The sequence below is a fragment of the Arachis ipaensis genome, chromosome B1, assembly GCF_059453495.1.
Source record: "Arachis ipaensis isolate K30076 ecotype BB chromosome B1, ASM5945349v1, whole genome shotgun sequence".
In the NCBI taxonomy this organism is placed as follows: domain Eukaryota; kingdom Viridiplantae; phylum Streptophyta; class Magnoliopsida; order Fabales; family Fabaceae; genus Arachis; species Arachis ipaensis.
The window spans coordinates 39,745,152-39,763,308 of NC_142436.1; the positions used below are offsets into that span (position 1 = coordinate 39,745,152).

Sequence of the window (18,157 nt, forward strand, 5' to 3'; positions counted from 1 at the left end):
CCCCTTGCTGCCAATCCTGACGTTAAACGCCAGGCTGCTGCCCATTTCTGGCGTTTAACGCCAGCTTCTTGCCCATTCCTGGCATTAAACGCCAGTCTGGTGCCCATTTCTGGCGTTAAACGCCCAGAATGGTGCCAGACTGGGCGTTTAACGCCCATTCTGCTACCCTTACTGGCGTTTAAACGCCAGTAAGTTTCTCCTCCAGGGTGTTCTGTTTTTCATTCTGTTTCTGCTTTTTCAATTATTTTTGTGACTTCACATGATCATTGATGAATTGGATTTTTGACGGTTTAGAATTTCACAAATGAAATCTCGTTGCAAGTATAGTTTCTAAACCAATCACTAATCCTTTCATACAAAAAAGTTGTTTGTCACTAAAACAAACCCCTAAAATTTACAAACCGAAGTATTCAAACCTCGGGTCGTTCTCCCTAGGAATTGTAATGGAGTGTCTTGTTATCGGTTGTGAGTTATATTTGGGGTTTTGATATGAAGCATGAAAGATAAATGGTGAGAAAGTAAACTAATGGCTAAAAAGGTCTTGGCAAGGGTTGGTGGTCAAAGATCTCTATCCTAATCACTAACCACAATATGAGAATTGGCAAGGATTAATCTCATTAAATCATCCTCTAACTAGTAGTAAAGGAAAGTCAAATGAGCTATATCAATCCTAGTCCATAAGTCCTAACTCTCCACTAATTCAATTAGTGAGAACTAGAGTCAATGAATCCCAATCATCAATTACTTGGACATTAGTAACTCAAGAGTTCCTAAGTTACCTTTCCAAGCCAAGAACATAAAACTCTACTCTAAAATCCAACCAAGCATTTCATCAAACACTTGGAAGGCATAAAAGGAAAGCATAGTAAAATTGCAAGAAAAGTAAATCTACACTACTCAATTTGCAAGGAATTAAACAACAACAAATCAAATGAACACAATTATTATGATTTACCTTGAATTGAATTGAAAGAGAAAGGAAGGAACAAAAGTAGATCTACAACAAAATGCAAGAACAACATAAAGGAGATTACAACAAAAGGATGGAAGAAGAATGAATGTAACAACAAGGAATTGAGAAGATAGAAGTAGAAGAAGATGAATTAAAATCTAGATCTAAAAACTAAACCTAATCCTAATTCTAGAGAGAAGAGAGAGCTTCTCTCTCTAGAAACTAACTCTCACTACTAAACCATACGTGTAGCAACTATGGCAAATCTTATATCGTTTCGAAGCCCCGGATGTTAGCTTTCCAACCCAACTGGAACCGCATCATTTGGACCTCTGTAGCTCAAGTTATGGCCGATTAAGTGCGAAGAGGTCGGCTTAACAGCTTTCCGGTTCTTCCATTTCTTCATGAGTTCTCCAACTTTTCATGCTTTCTTTCTTCATTCCCTTGATCCAATCTTTGCCTCCTAAACCTTAAATCACTTAACAAACATATCAAGGCATCTAATAGAACCAAGGTGAATTAAATTTAGCTATTTTGAGTCCTAAAAAGCATGTTTTCACATTCAAGCACAATTAAAGGAGAATATACAAAACCATGCTATTTCTTGAATAAATATGGGTAAAAGGTGATAAAATCCCCAAAAATCAATACAAAACAAACCGTCAAATTGGGGTTTGTCAACCTCCCCACACTTAAACCAAGCATGTCCTCATGCTTAAACCAAGAATGAAGTAAAGGTATGGCATTTATTCAATGGAAACTAACTAAATGCAATCTACCTATATGCAACTATCTAAATGAATGCAAGTGCTTGGTCAAAATAAATCAATTCCCAAGAAACATATATGCACAAGGGCTAAGGACTAGCAAGTCTAATCCACAATTGAATTGAGTTATTAAATATTTTTACAAACTTGCATGAGGAATGATGATCATAGGTGAAAACATGTAATTGAGCATCAAACCCTCACCGGATGTGTTTGCACTCTATTCGCTCAAGTGTTTAGGGTTGATTCACTCAATTCTCCTCTATTTCATGCTTTCCAAGATTTGTTTTTCTTCTAACAATCAACATTTATTTCATGCATGCATACAAGTATCATGAGGTCTTTTCATTGGTTGTAATGGGGCTAGGGTCAAGGTAGGATGCATATTTGGTCAAGTGAGCTTGAAATTTGAATCTTTGATAAGCTTAAACTTCCCACCTAACCTATGACATCCTATACAATTAAGTTCTAACCTAACTACCCATTTTCTCACTTTTTCACATACTCATGCATTTTCTTTTCATTTCACAGCACTTATGCATTGATCTTATTGAGCTTCACTTTGGGGCATTTTGTCCCCTTTTTATTATTTTTATTCTTTTTTTTCTTTCTTTTTCTATTTTTTTTCTTTTCTATATTGTTTTTTTCTTTTTCACTTTTATTTCTTTTTCTTTTGTTTTTCTTATTTTTTTCTTTTTATATACAAGAACCTCAATGCATAAGGTTTTACATTTGATCAATACATGAGTATGTACCCAATTCCCAATATTTCCAATAACATTACAAAACTACCCTTTTATTCACCCAATGTCCCAAGGTTCCCACACTTGAATGATACTCACACACACTAGCCTAAGCTAATCAAAGATCCAAATAAGGACAATTATTGTTTTTCGCTTTAGGCTTGTAATGTGCTAAAATAAGAACAAGTGGGTTAAGCGTAGGCTCAAATTTGCTAACAATGGAAGATAAAAGGTAGGCTATTTGGGTAAGTGAGTTAAATGAAATGATGGCCTCAATCACATAAATGCATGAATACACAATAATGGACATAAAGAATCAAACAAATCAAAGATTACAATCATAGAAAGAGAATAATGCACACAAGAAGGAAAAATAAGTGGTTATAAGATGTAACCACATCATTAGGCTCAAGTCTCACAAGCTTGTGTTCTTAGCTCATAAATCATGTTCCACAAAATATATAATTCAAGCAAGTTCTATGAAAAGTTTTCCACTCAAATCAATTGGTGCCCTATAGATAGAAATCCGTGGAAAATTTCATTATTTTGACTAAGCTTATTGTGTATATATATATGCAAAAATAAGAAAATGCAACAAAAATCCAAAAAACCTAAAATGAAATGCAAAAGTGTTGGAGTTAGAAATTTGTCACCCAAGATTGCCGATCGGTCGGACGACCTCCCCACACTTAAAAGTTTGCACCGTCCTCGGTGCACTCAAAGATGAGCAAGGGGGTACGGCGACTCTCCGGATTGCTATGTGTTCTTTCTTCCGCTTCCATGGTTGCTTGTGGTGCATTCGTTATGAAAAACAAAAATATAACACCATAAGATGAGAAGATATAAAAGCAAGGAAGCATACATTGTTGGAATGAGGTAAATCACTAGAATGAGGTGAGTGAATTAGTGTAACATTAAGAAATATTAGGTGTGTGAATTCTAAATTGCGCGGTTTAGAATACACATTAGCATAAAAGCTATGTCACAAAAGAAGCATGCACTTCACTTATCCTAATGTGCTTGAGATGCTTTAAGTAAGCTTGTAAGGTAAGACAAGCATTAGAGAAGCATGAAAGCATTCAAGTCAAACATATGGATGGATATAATCATGAACACAATGCATTAAGGTAAATGCACAACATCATCCATCAAGAGGTTGCCTAATCAAAGAATACGGTTCCAAATCACATGGTGGCTAGCTACAACATGCAATTCAAAAGAGTTATAAGCTCGAAGACAATTCTCATCACTTGGTATTTTTTTCAAAAGGTAAGCATGAAGAACTCAAAACCAAGTAACAAAATATAACCTCAATCATAGAATCCAACAAAGATTATCTAAAAACATTCATGCTAAAATAGCATTTAGGCAATAAGGGATATAGCAATGTATAGTAAACAAAGTCAATACTCCAACACTTATGATGAAAAGAGAGAAAATAAAATGAAAACTAAACTAAAACTAACTAATCAACTAACTAACTAACTAACTAATTTGTTAACTAAAATAAATGGTTGTCAATGGTGTTTGGAAGTGTTGGATGAGGGGTAGGAGAAAGGAGAAGGAAAGAAATAGAAAGAGGAGAAGAAAAGAAATGTGGTGAAGGAAGGAAATCTGCGCGTACGCGCGCATGCCGCGCGCGCGCGGATGGCTTATTTCGAGAGTGACGCGTACGCGTCATGTGCGCGAGCGCGCAAATAGGTTTGTGCCAAAGGCACAACGTTGGCGCGGCGCAGGCACAACTCTCTGGAAAATGTATGGAGGTTGGAACTTCTCAATCCACGTGTACGCACGCATGGCGCGTGCGCGTGGATGGTCGAAAATGCTGTAAGTGCGCGTACGCGCCATGTACGCGTACGCGTGGATGGTGCTCTGTTTTTCAAAAAATTTTTTCTATGTTTTTGCACCAATCCAAGCATTCCAAACCTCCAAACACCTACCAAAACACCACAAAACCTTATTCAACATACTTAAACTACCAAACATACTCAACTAACTAAACAAAACATGAAATTAAACTAATTCTACCAATATATACAAAAGAGAAAATGAAAGGATTTTACCATGGTGGGTTGTCTCCCACCTAGCACTTTTGTTTATTGTCCTTAAGTTGGACTTATGGGGAGCTCCTCATCAAGGTGGCTTGTGCTTGTATTCATCTTGAAACTCCCACCAATGCTTGGTTCTCCATTGTGCCCCAAGATTCTTCATGGATTGAGCCAAGTCTTGATGGAGTTCTTCACAAGCTTGGGGCTCCCAAAGTTGATCCTCATGTGTTCCCGGATCCCATATTTTGTTTTCACACCCATCTCCAAGTTGATTATCATTAATCCATGTGGGTGGTGAGCAAAGTGAATTCTCAAGGAAATGACCAAACATCCTTCTAGACCCAAGCGATCTAGTTCTACACCAACTTTTACAATTAAGCTTTGAGCATGCAACCATAATGAACCTAGAATGATATTTCAAACCACTAACCATCTCCTTTTTACTCTTAAAGCCACAAATATGTCTTAGTTGACCATCCGTCTTAAGCAAACCATATTCAAGGGGAATAATAAAGCTTGAGCATAAGGAATTTACCCACTTGAATGAGAGAATGGATGGTGGTGGCTTGGGGAGAGGTATCTCCAATGTGCTAGCGAGCTTCACTCCCTTGTGTTCTTCCTTGTCAATCTCTACCTCTTCATAAACTTCTTCATTCTCAATCCTTTGTTCATCAATTTCATCTAGCTCGTCTTCATCACTCAAGTCATAAATGGGAGGTTGAGAGAAATCTACCTCCACATCACTTTTAAATTCATTGGGAGAGGGTTCTTCAAATTCAAAGGATTCTTCATCAAGAAGATTGGATGCATGATCTTCATCACCAAGGGAACTCAATTCTTGCTTCATTCTCTCCAAGTCTTCATATAGAATATGCCTTGGAGGTTGTGCACATTCCTCCTCAACATCAAATTTACTCTTCTTGGAGGGATTTTCTTTGATTTTAGCTTCCCATGGAAGTTCCGCATCTCCTAAGTCTTCAACCACTTCTTCCTCTTCTTCAATGGTCATAGGTTCCCCCAATTGTTCTAACACAAAGTAGCCTTCCTCCTTTTCCACCGGAGTTTCCAATCTCTCCTTCATGCTATGCTCTTCTTGAGCCATGGGAGTTCCTTGAGTGTCCAAAAGTTGGGATGCTAACCGGTTTACCATCGCATCCAAGGCGGTCATGAATTGTTGCACATCCCTTGTCATCTCCTCATGTCCTTGAAGAAGAACACCAAGGGTTCCATCCATTAGAGGTTGGAGTGGATAAGAAGGTTCATTGTCTTGGAGAAAGGGTTCATTATAGGAAGGTGGTTCTTCTTGGTGAGGTGGTGGTGTGTATTGAAGTGGTTCTTAGGAGTAGTAATCTTGGAATTGTGGTTCCATGTATGGCTCATATGGTTCAAAAGGGGGTTGGTATGGTGGGTAAGGATCATGGTCATATGGAGGTGTTTGTTGAAAATAAGCTTGTGAGTGTGGTTGAGGGTCATGTTGAGGATATGACTCATAGGCATATAGTGGTGGTTCTTGGAAATCACAAGGAGATCCACCATAGCCATTTGATTGATATGCATCAAAGAATGGCTCTTCCTCATAGTGCATTGGTGGGGGTTGTTGCCAAGAGGATTGATCATAAGCATATGGCTCCTCCCACCTTTGATTGTCCCATCCTTGATACACATCTCCATTATAGTCCTCATCACCTACAACATAGTTGTAATCACACTCATAGCCAAAATGAGAATTCATGGTGAAAAGATAAAATAAAAACAAAAGCTAATAGAAAACAAAAGAAGCAAAATTCTACAACTAGCAAATAAAGCAAAAAGCGAGATATTCACACTATTCACATATGTACAATAACCAATAACATAACACCATTGCAAATCCCCGGGAACGGCGCCATTTTGATGAATTGGATTTTTGACGGTTTAGAATTTCACAAATGAAATCTCGTTGCAAGTATAGTTTCTAAACCAATCACTAATCCTTTCTTACAAAAAGTTGTTTGTCACTAAAACAAACCCCTAAAATTTACAAACCGAAGTATTCAAACCTCGGGTCGTTCTCCCTAGGAATTATAATGGAGTGTCTTGTTATCGGTTGTGAGTTATATTTGGGGTTTTGATATGAAGCATGAAAGATAAATGGTAAGAAAGTAAACTAATGGCTAAAAAGGTCTTGGCAAGGGTTGGTGGTCAAAGATCTCTATCCTAATCACTAACCACAATATGAGAATTGGCAAGGATTAATCTCATTAAATCATCCTCTAACTAGTAGTAAAGGAAAGTCAAATGAGCTATATCAATCCTAGTCCATAAGTCCTAACTCTCCACTAATTCAATTAGTGAGAACTAGAGTCAATGAATCCCAATCATCAATTACTTGGACATTAGTAACTCAAGAGTTCCTAAGTTACCTTTCCAAGCCAAGAACATAAAACTCTACTCTAAAATCCAACCAAGCATTTCATCAAACACTTGGAAGGCATAAAAGGAAAGCATAGTAAAATTGCAAGAAAAGTAAATCTACACTACTCAATTTGCAAGGAATTAAACAACAACAAATCAAATGAACACAATTATTATGATTTACCTTGAATTGAATTGAAAGAGAAAGGAAGGAACAAAAGTAGATCTACAACAAAATGCAAGAACAACATAAAGGAGATTACAACAAAAGGATGGAAGAAGAATGAATGTAACAACAAGGAATTGAGAAGATAGAAGTAGAAGAAGATGAATTAAAATCTAGATCTAAGAACTAAACCTAATCCTAATTCTAGAGAGAAGAGAGAGCTTCTCTCTCTAGAAACTAACTCTCACTACTAAACCATACGTGTAGCAACTATGGCAAATCTTATATCGTTTCGAAGCCCCAGATGTTAGCTTTCCAACCCAACTGGAACCGCATCATTTGGACCTCTGTAGCTCAAGTTATGGCCGATTAAGTGCGAAGAGGTCGGCTTAACAGCTTTCCGGTTCTTCCATTTCTTCATGAGTTCTCCAACTTTTCATGCTTTCTTTCTTCATTCCCTTGATCCAATCTTTGCCTCCTAAACCTTAAATCACTTAACAAACATATCAAGGCATCTAATAGAACCAAGGTGAATTAAATTTAGCTATTTTGAGTCCTAAAAAGCATGTTTTCACATTCAAGCACAATTAAAGGAGAATATACAAAACCATGCTATTTCTTGAATAAATATGGGTAAAAGGTGATAAAATCCCCAAAAATCAATACAAAACAAACCGTCAAATTGGGGTTTGTCAACCTCCCCACACTTAAACCAAGCATGTCCTCATGTCCTCTGCCAAGGATGATGGATTCATCTATACACTTCCCATTCTCTAGGACTATGAAATCAGCAGGGATGTAATGGCCTTCAACTTTTACCAAGACATCCTCTACAAGTCCATAAGCCTGTTTCTTTGAATTGTCTGCCATCTCCAGTGAGATTCTTACAGCTTGTACCTCAATGATCCCTAGCTTCTCCATTACAGAGAGAGGCATGAGGTTTATGCTTGACCCTAGGTCACACAGAGCCTTCTCAAAGGTCATGGTGCCTATGGCACAAGGTATTGAGAATTTTCCAGGATCTTGTCTCTTCAGAGGTAATCTCTACCTAGTCAAGTCATCCAGTTCTTTGATGAGCAATGGAGGTTCATCCTCCCAAGTCTCATTACCAAACAACTTGGTATTTAACTTTATGATTGCTCCAAGGTACTTAGCAACTTGCTCTTCAGTAACATCTTCATCTTCTTCAGAGGAAGAATACTTATCAGAGCTCATGAATGGTAGAAGTAAATTCAATGGAATCTCTATGGTCTCTGTGTGAGCTTCAGATTCCCATGGTTTCTCATCAGGGAACTCCATGGAGGTCAGTGGACGTCTATTGAGGTCTTCCTCAGTGGAGATCACTGCCTCTTCCTCCTCTTCAGGTTCGGCCATGTGAGACGTGTTTATGGCCTTGCACTCTCTCTTTGGATTCTTTTTTGTATTGCTTGGAAGAGTACTAGGAGGGAGTTTAGTAATTTTCTTACTCAGCTGACCCACTTGTGCCTCCAAATTTCTAATGGAGGACCTTGTTTCAGTCATGAAACTTTGAGTGGTTTTGATTAGATCAGAGACAATGGTTGCTAAGTTAGAGTGGCTTTGCTTAGAATTCTCTGTCTGTTGCTGAGAAGATGATGGAAAAGGCTTGCTATTGCTAAACCTATTTCTTCCACCATTATTGTTGTTGAAATCTTGTTGAGGTCTCTATTGATCCTTCCATGAGAGATTTAGATGATTTCTCCATGAAGGATTAAAGGTGTTTCCATAGGATTCTCCCATATAATTCACCTCTTCCATTGCTGGGTTCTCAGGATCAAAAGCTTCTTCTTCAGAGGAAACTTCCTTAGTACTGCCTGTTGCTGCTTGCATTCCAGACAGACTCTGAGAAATCATATTGACTTGTTGGGTCAATATTTTATTCTGAGCCAATATGGCATTCAGAGTATCAATCTCAAGAAATCCTTTCTTCTGAGTTGTTCCATTATTCACAGGATTCCTTTCAGAAGTATACATAAATTGGTTATTTGCAACCATTTCAATGAGTTCCTGAGCTTCTGCAGGCATCTTCTTCAGATGAAGAGATCCTCCAGCAGAGCTATTGATGAGCGGATAATTTATACGCTTTTTGGCATTGTTTTTAGTATGTTTTTAGTAGAATCTAGTTACTTTTAGGGATGTTTTCATTAGTTTTTATGTTAAATTCACATTTCTGGACTTTACTATGAGTTTGTGTGTTTTTCTGTGATTTCAGGTGTTTTCTGGCTGAAATTGAGGGATTTGAGCAAAAATCAGATTCAGAGGTTGAAGAAGGACTGTTGATGCTGTTGGATTCTGACCTACCTGCACTCAAAGTGGATTTTCTGGAGCTACAGAACTCGAAATGGCGCACTTCCAATTGCGTTGGAAAGTAGACATCCAGGGCTTTCCAGCAATATATAATAATCCATACTTTGGCCAAGAATAGATGACGCAAACTGGCGTTCAACGCCAGCTCTCTGCCCAATTCTGGCGTCCAGCGCCAGAAAAGGATCCAAAACCAGAGTTGAACGCCCAAACTGGCACAAATGCTGGCGTTCAACTCCAAGAAGGACCTCTACATGTGCAACACTCAAGCTCAGCCAAAGCACACACCAAGTGGGCCCCGGAAGTGGATTTATGCATCAATTACTTATTTCTGTAAACCCTAGTGACTAGTTTATTATAAATAGGACCTTTTACTATTGTATTAGACATCCGGGATTGTATTATTGATCCTGTGATCACGTTTTGGGGGCTGGCCATTCGGCCATGCCTGGACCTTTCACTTATGTATTTTCAACGGTAGAGTTTCTACACTCCATAGATTAAGGTGTGGAGCTCTGCTGTTCCTCAAAGATTAATGCAAAGTACTACTGTTTTCTATTCAATTCATCTTATTTCACTTCTAAGATATTCATTCGCACTTCACTCTGAATGTGATGAACGTGACAATCATCATCATTCCCTATGAACGCGTGCCTGACAACCACTTCCGTTCTACCTTCGACTGAATGAGTATCTCTTAGATCTCTTAATCAGAATCTTCGTGGTGTAAGCTAGAATGATGGCGGCATTCAAGAGAATCCGGAAAGTCTAAACCTTGTCTGTGGTATTCCGAGTAGGATTCAATGAATGAATGACTGTGACGAGCTCCAAACTCGCGATTGCTGGGCGTAGTGACAGACGCAAAAGGATAGTAAATCCTATTCCAGCAGGATCGAGAACCGACAGATGAATAGCCGTGCCGTGACAGGGTGCGTTGACCATTTTCACTGAGAGGATAAGATAAAACCATTGACAAGGGTGATGCCTCCAGACGATTAGCCGTGCCGTGACAGGGCATTTGGATCATTTTCCCGAGAGAAGACCGAAAGTAGCCATTGACAATGGTGATGTATCACATAAAGCCAGCCATGGAAAGGAGTAAGACTGATTGGATGAAGATAGCAGGAAAGCAGAGGTTCAGAGGAACGAAAGCATCTCTATTCGCTTATCTGAAATTCTCACCAATGAATTACATAAGTATTTCTATCCTTTATTATTTATCTTCTAATTATCTAATCCAATCACATTTAACCCTACCTGACTGAGATTTGCAAGGTGACCATAGCTTGCTTCATACCAACAATCTCCGTGGGATTCGACCCTTACTCACGTAAGATATTACTTGGACGACCCAGTGTACTTGCTGGTTAGTTGTGCGAAGTTGTGAACCATGGTATTGGCATCATGTGTTTGGCGCCATTACCAGGGAAAGAAAGAGCAATGAATTTTACATAATTAAAGTGTAATCACAATTTCTGCGCACCAAGTTTTTGGCGCCGTTGTCGGGGATTGTTCGAGTTTGGACAACTGACGGTTCATCTTGTTGCTCAGATTAGGTAATTTTCTTTTTATTTTATTTTCAAAAGAAAATTTTTCAAAAATCTTTCAAAAATTTCTCATATGTTTTCGAAAAAAAAATGTGTTTTCAAAAAAATATTTTTCTTCAACATTTTTAAGAATGAATTCTAGTGTTTCATATAACATGTTTTAGCTTGGCTGGCTATTAAGCCATGTCCAATTCCCAGGATTTTGATTGAGGAATATGAATTCATTACTTCCTTTTTCCCAAATATTTTCGAAAAAATTAAAAGAAAATACAAAAAAAATCATAAAATCATAAAAATCAAAAATATTTTGTGTTTCTTGTTTGAGTCTTGAGTCATGTTATAAGTTTGGTGGTGTCAATTGCATGTGCATCTTGCATTTTTCGAAAATTTTCATGCATTCATAGTGTTCTTCATGATCTTCAAGTTGTTCTTGGTAAGTCTTCTTGTTTGATCTTTGCATTTGCATGTTTTGTGTCTTTTCTTGTTTTTTCATATGCATTCTTGAATTCTTAGTGTCTAAGCATTGAAGAATTCTAAGTTTGGTGTCTTGCATATTTTCTTTGCATTAAAAATTTTTCAAAAATATGTTCTTGGTGTTCATCATGATCTTCATAGTGTTCTTGGTGTTCATCTTGACATTCATAGCATTCTTGCATGCATCACATGTTTTTATCTAAAATTCTCATGCATTGCATCATTTTTCTTGTTTTTCTCTCTCATCATAAAAATTCAAAAAGAAAAAAAAATATCTTTCCCTTTTTCTCTCTTAAAATTTCGAAAATTAGATTTGACTTTTTCAAAAATTTTTAAAATCTAGTTGTTTTTATGAGTCAAATCAAATTTTCAATTTAAAAATCTTATCTTTTTCAAAATCTTTTTTAAAAATCAAATCTTTTTAATTTTTCTTAGTTATTTTTGAAAATTTTAAAAATATTTTTCAAAAATTTTTTTCTTATTTTTGTATCAAATTTTCGAAAATAACAACAACAATTAATGTTTTGGTTCAAAAATTTCAAGTTTGTTACTTGCTTGTTAAGAAAGATTCAAACTTTGAGTTCTAGAATCATATCTTGTGATTTCTTGTGAATCAAGTCATTAATTGTGATTTTAAAAATCAAATCTTTTTCAAAAACTAATTTCAATCATATCTTTCTATCTTTTTCAAAAATTTGATTTCAAAATATCTCTTTATCTTATCTTTTTCAAAATTTGATTTCAAAATATCTTTTCTAACTTCTTATCTTCTTATCTTTTTAAAATTGATTTTCAAAATTTGTTTCAACTAACTAACTAACTTTTTGTTTGTTTCCTATCTTTTTCAAAACCACCTAACTAACTCTCTCTCTCTAATTTTTGAAAATATCTTCCCTCTTTTTCAAAAATTCTTTTTAATTAACTAATTATTTTAAATTTTTATTTTAATTTTCGAAAAAAATCACTAACCTTTTTCAAAAATTATTTTCGAAAATCACTAACCATTTTTCAAAAACAATTTTCAAAAATTCCCTCTCTCTCTCTTTTCTTCTCCTTTTCTTCCACTCACCTAAAGGGAACCTCTATACTTGGGTAAAAAAGGATCCCTATTATTATTATCTTTCTATGCCCTCTTCTTTGTCATATGAGCAGGAGCAAGGACAAGAACATCCTTGTTGAAGCAGATCCAGAACCTGAAAGGACTCTGAAGAGAAAACTAAGAGAAGCTAAATTACAACTATCCAGCAAGCACCTGTCAGAAATTTTCGAACAGGAAGAGGAGATGGCAGCCAAAAATAATAATAATGCAAGGAGAATGCTTGATGACTTTACTGCACCTAATTTCAATTTACATGGAAGAAGCATCTCCATTCCTACCATTGGAGCAAACAATTTTGAGCTGAAACCTCAGCTAGTTTCTCTGATGCAGTAGAACTGCAAGTTTCATGGACTTCCATCTGAAGATCCTTTTCAGTTCTTAACTGAATTCTTGCAGATCTGTGATACTGTTAAGACTAATGGAGTAGATCCTGAAGTCTACAGGCTCATGCTTTTCCCTTTTGCTGTAAGAGACAGAGCTAGAATCTGGTTGGACTCTCAACCCAGAGACAGCCTGAACTCTTGGGATAAGCTGGTCACGGCTTTCTTAGCCAAGTTCTTTCCTGCTCAAAAGCTAAGCAAGCTTAGAGTGGATGTCCAAACCTTCAAACAAAAAGATGGTGAATCCCTCTATGAAGCTTGGGAAAGATACAAACAGTTGACTAAAAAGTGTCCTTCTGACATGATTTCAGAATGGACCATCCTGGATATATTCTATGATGGTTTATCTGAATTAGCTAAGATGTCATTGGATACTTCTGCAGGTGGATCCATTCACCTAAAGAAAACGCCTGCAGAAGCTCAAGAACTCATTGACATGGTTGCTAATAACCAGTTCATGTACACTTCTGAGAGAAATCCTGTGAGTAATGGGACGCCTATGAAGAAGGGAGTTCTTGAAATTGATACTCTGAATGCCATATTGGCCCAGAACAAAATATTGACTCAGCAAGCCAATATGATTTCTCAGAGTCTGAATGGAATGCAAGCTGCATCCAACAGTACTTAAGAGGCTTCTTATGCAGAAGAAGCTTATGATCCTGAGAACCCTGCAATAGCAGAGGTGAATTACTTAGGTGAACCTTATGGAAACACCTATAACTCATCATGGAGAAATCATCCAAATTTCTCATGGAAGGATCAAAAGCCTCAACAAGGCTTTAATAATGGTGGAAGAAACAGGTTTAGCAATAGCAAGCCTTTTCCATCATCCACTCAGCAACAGACAGAGAACTCTGAACAAAATACTTCTAATTTAGCAAATTTAGTCTCTGATCTATCTAAGGCCACTGTGAGTTTCATGAATGAAACAAGGTCTTCCATTAGAAATTTGGAAGCACAAGTGGGCCAGCTGAGTAAAAGGATCACTGAAATCCCTCCTAGTACTCTCCCAAGCAATACAGAAGAGAATCCAAAAGGAGAGTGCAAGGCCATTGACATAAGCACCATGGCCGAACCTGTAAGGGAAGGAGAGGACGTGAATCCCAAGGAGGAAGACCTCCTGGGACGTCCAGTGATCAATAAGGAGCTTCCCTCTGAGGAACCTAAGGAATCTGAGACTCATCTAGAGACCATAGAGATTCCATTGAACCTCCTTATGCCATTCATAAGCTCTGATGAGTATTCCTCTTCTGAAGAGAATGAGGATGTTACTGAAGAGCAAGCTGCCAAGTTCCTTGGTGCAATCATGAAGCTAAATGCCAAATTATTTGGTATTGAAACTTGGGAAGATGAACCTCCCTTGTTCACCAATGAACTAAGTGATCTGGATCAACTGACATTGCCTCAGAAGAAACAGGATCCTGGAAAGTTCATAATACCTTATACCATAGGCACCATGATCTTCAAGGCTTTGTGTGACCTTGGTTCAGGAATAAACCTCATGCCACTCTCTGTAATAGAGAAACTGGGAATCTATGGGGTGCAAGCTGCTAAAATCTCATTGGAGATGGCAAACAATTCAAGAAAACAGGCTTATGGACAAGTAGAGGACGTGTTAGTAAAGGTTGAAGGCCTTTACATCCCTGCTGATTTCATAGTCTTAGATACTGGAAAGGAAGAGGATGAATCCATCATCCTAGGAAGACCTTTCCTAGCCACAACAAGAGCTGTGATTGATGTGGACAGAGGATAATTGATCCTTCAATTAAATAAGGACAACCTTGTGTTTACAACTCAAGGATCTCTCTCTGCATCCATGGAGAGGAAGCATAAAAAGCTTCTCTCAAAGCAGAGTCAACCAAAGACCCCACAGTCAGACTCTAAGTTTGGTGTTGGGAGGCCACAACCAAACTCTAAGTTTGGTGTTGAACTCCCATATCCAAACTCTAAGTTTGGTGTTGGAGAGTTTCAACAAAGCTCTGCACATCTGTGAGGCTCCATGAGAGCCCACTGTCAAGCTATTGACATTAAAGAAGCGCTTGTTGGGAGGCAACCCAATTTTTATTTATCTAACTATATTTTTCTTACTTATATGTCTTTATAGGTTCATGATCATGTGGAGTCACAAAATAAAGAGAAAAATTGAAAACGGAATCAAAAACAGCAGAAGAAAAATCACACCCTGGAGGAAGCATCTGCCTGGCGTTCAACGCCAGAACAGAGCATGGTTCTGGCGCTGAACGCCCAAAATGGGCAGTGTCTGGGCGCTGAACGCCCAAAATGGGCATCATCTGGGCGCTGGACGCCAGAATGGCACCCTGGAGAAGAGCTGGCGCTGAACGCCCAGAACAAGCATGGTTCTGGCGTTCAACGCCAGAAATGGCCAACAAATGGGCGTTGAACGCCCAAAATGGGCACCAACCTGGCGCTGAATGCCCAGAGTTGTGTGCAAGGGCATTTTACATGCCTAATTTGGTGCAAGGTTGTAAATCCTTGAACACCTCAGGATCTGTGGACCCCACAGGATCCCCACCCACCTCACCCTCCCTCTCTCCATTCATGGTCATCCCTTCTGTTTTCCATTCACCACTCACATCCATACACACATCTCCCCCTCTCCTCCATATTTTCTTCTTCTTCTTCATCTATTCTTTCTTTTTTTGCTCGAGGGCAAGCAACATTCTAAGTTTGGTGTGGTAAAAGCATAGCTTCCATAACCATTAATGGCACCTAAGGCCAGAGAAACCTCAAGAAAGAGGAAAGGCAAGACAATTGCTTCCACCTCTGAGCCATGGGAGATGGAAAGATTCATCTCACAAGCCCATCACTAAGAAAAGGATGGAGCAAACAAGAGAGCACATTCATGGACCTCAACAGGCACATGAAGAAGCTCATCATCAAGAAACCCCTGAGATACCTCAAGGGATGCACTTTCCTCCACAGAACTATTGGGAGCAAATCAACACCTCCCTAGGAGAATTAAGTTCCAACATGGGACAACTAAGGGTGGAACATCAAGAGCACTCCATCATGCTTCATGAAATAAGAGAAGATCAAAAAGCAATGAGGGAGGAGCAACAAAGACAAGGAAGAGACATAGAAGAGCTCAAGGACATCATTGGTTCCTCAAGAAGGAAACGCCACCATCACTAAGGTGGATTCATTCCTTGTTCTTATTTCTTCTGTTTTTCGTTTCTATGTTATGTGCTTATCTATATTCGTGTCTTCATTACATAATCATTAGTAGTTAGTAACTATGTCTTAAAGATATGAATGTCCTATGAATCCATCACCTCTCTTAAATGAAAAATGTTTTAATTCAAAAGAACAAGAAGTACATGAGTTTCAAATTTATCCTTGAACTTAGCTTAATTATATTGATGTGGTGACAATGCTTCTTGTTTTCTGAATGTATGCTTGAACAGTGCATATGTCTTTTGAAGTTGTTGTTTAAGAATGTTAAATATGTTGGCTCTTGAAAGAATGATGACTAGGAGACATGTTATTTGATAATCTGAAAAATCATAAAAATGATTCTTGAAGCAAGAAAAAGCAACAAAGAACAAAGCTTGCAGAAAAAAAAAAGAAAAAAAATAGGCGAAAAAAAAAAGAGCAAAAGCAAGCAGAAAAAGCCAAAAGCTCTTAAAACCAAGAGACAAGAGCAAAAAGCCAGTAACCCTTAAAACCAAAAGGCAAGGGTAATAAAAAGGATCCCAAGGCTTTGAGCATCAGTGGATAGGAGGGCCTACAGGAATAAAATCCTGGTCTAAGCGGCTAAACCAAGCTGTCCCTAACCATGTGCTTATGGCGTGTAGGTGTCAAGTGAAAACTTGAGACTGAGCGGTTAAAGTCAAGGTCCAAAGCAAAAAAAAAAAGAGTGTGCTTAAAAACCCTGGACACCTCTAATTGGGGACTTTAGCAAAGCTGAGTCACAATCTGAAAAGGTTCACCCAATTATGTGTCTGTGGCATTTATGTATCCGGTGGTAATACTGGAAAACAAAGTGCTTAGGGCCACGGCCAAGACTCATAAAGAAGCTGTGTTCAAGAATCATCATACTGAACTAGGAGAATCAATAACACTATATGAACTCTGAGTTTCTATAGATGCCAATCATTCTGAACCTCAATGGATAAAGTGAGATGCCAAAACTATTCAAGAGGCAAAAAGCTATAAGTCCCGCTCATTTAATTGGAGCTATATTTCATTGATAGTTTGAAATTTATAGTATATTCTCTTCTTTTTATCCTATTTGATTTTCAGTTGCTTGGGGACAAGCAACAATTTAAGTTTGGTGTTGTGATGAGCGGATAATTTATATGCTTTTTGGCATTATTTTTAGTATGTTTTTAGTAGAATCTAGTTACTTTTAGGGATGTTTTCATTAGTTTTTATGTTAAATTCACATTTCTAGACTTTACTATGAGTTTGTGTGTTTTTTTGTGATTTCAGGTATTTTCTGGCTGAAATTGAGGGACTTGAGCAAAAATCAGATTCAGAGGTTGAAGAAGGAGTGTTGATGTTGTTGGATTCTGACCTCCCTGCACTCAAAGTGGATTTTCTGGAGCTACAGCGCTCGAAATGGCGCACTTCCAATTGCTTTGGAAAGTAGACATCCAGGGCTTTCCAGCAATATATAATTGTCCATACTTTGGCTAAGAATAGACGATGCAAACTGGCGTTCAACGCCAGCTCTCTGCCCAATTCTGGCGTCCAGCGCCAGAAAAGGATCCAAAACCAGAGTTGAACGCCCAAACTGGCACAAATGCTGGCGTTCAACTCCAAGAAGGACCTCTACACGTGCAACACTCAAGCTCAGCCAAAGCACACACCAAGTGGGCCCCGGAAGTGGATTTATGCATCAATTACTTATTTTTGTAAACCCTAGTGACTAGTTTATTATAAATAGGACCTTTTACTATTGTATTAGACATCCGGGATTGTATTATTGATCCTGTGATCACGTTTTGGGGGCTGGCCATTCGGCCATGCCTGGACCTTTCACTTATGTATTTTCAACGGTAGAGTTTCTACACTCCATAGATTAAGGTGTGGAGCTCTGCTGTTCCTCAAAGATTAATGCAAAGTACTACTGTTTTCTATTCAATTCATCTTATTTCGCTTCTAAGATATTCATTCGCACTTCAATATGAATGTGATGAACGTGACAATCATCATCATTCCCTATGAACGCGTGCCTGACAACCACTTCCGTTCTACCTTCGACTGAATGAGTATCTCTTAGATCTCTTAATCAGAATCTTC

General features: G+C 38.0%; 1 non-coding gene across 1 annotated transcript; it reads right to left on the minus strand.

The window, feature by feature from the left end:
* Positions 1–13,091: 13,091 nt before the first annotated feature.
* On the minus strand, positions 13,092–13,200 carry LOC148576287 (small nucleolar RNA R71). The gene has a single exon (XR_015903611.1). It is a non-coding gene; the product is annotated as a small nucleolar RNA R71 (small nucleolar RNA).
* Positions 13,201–18,157: the final 4,957 nt, after the last annotated feature.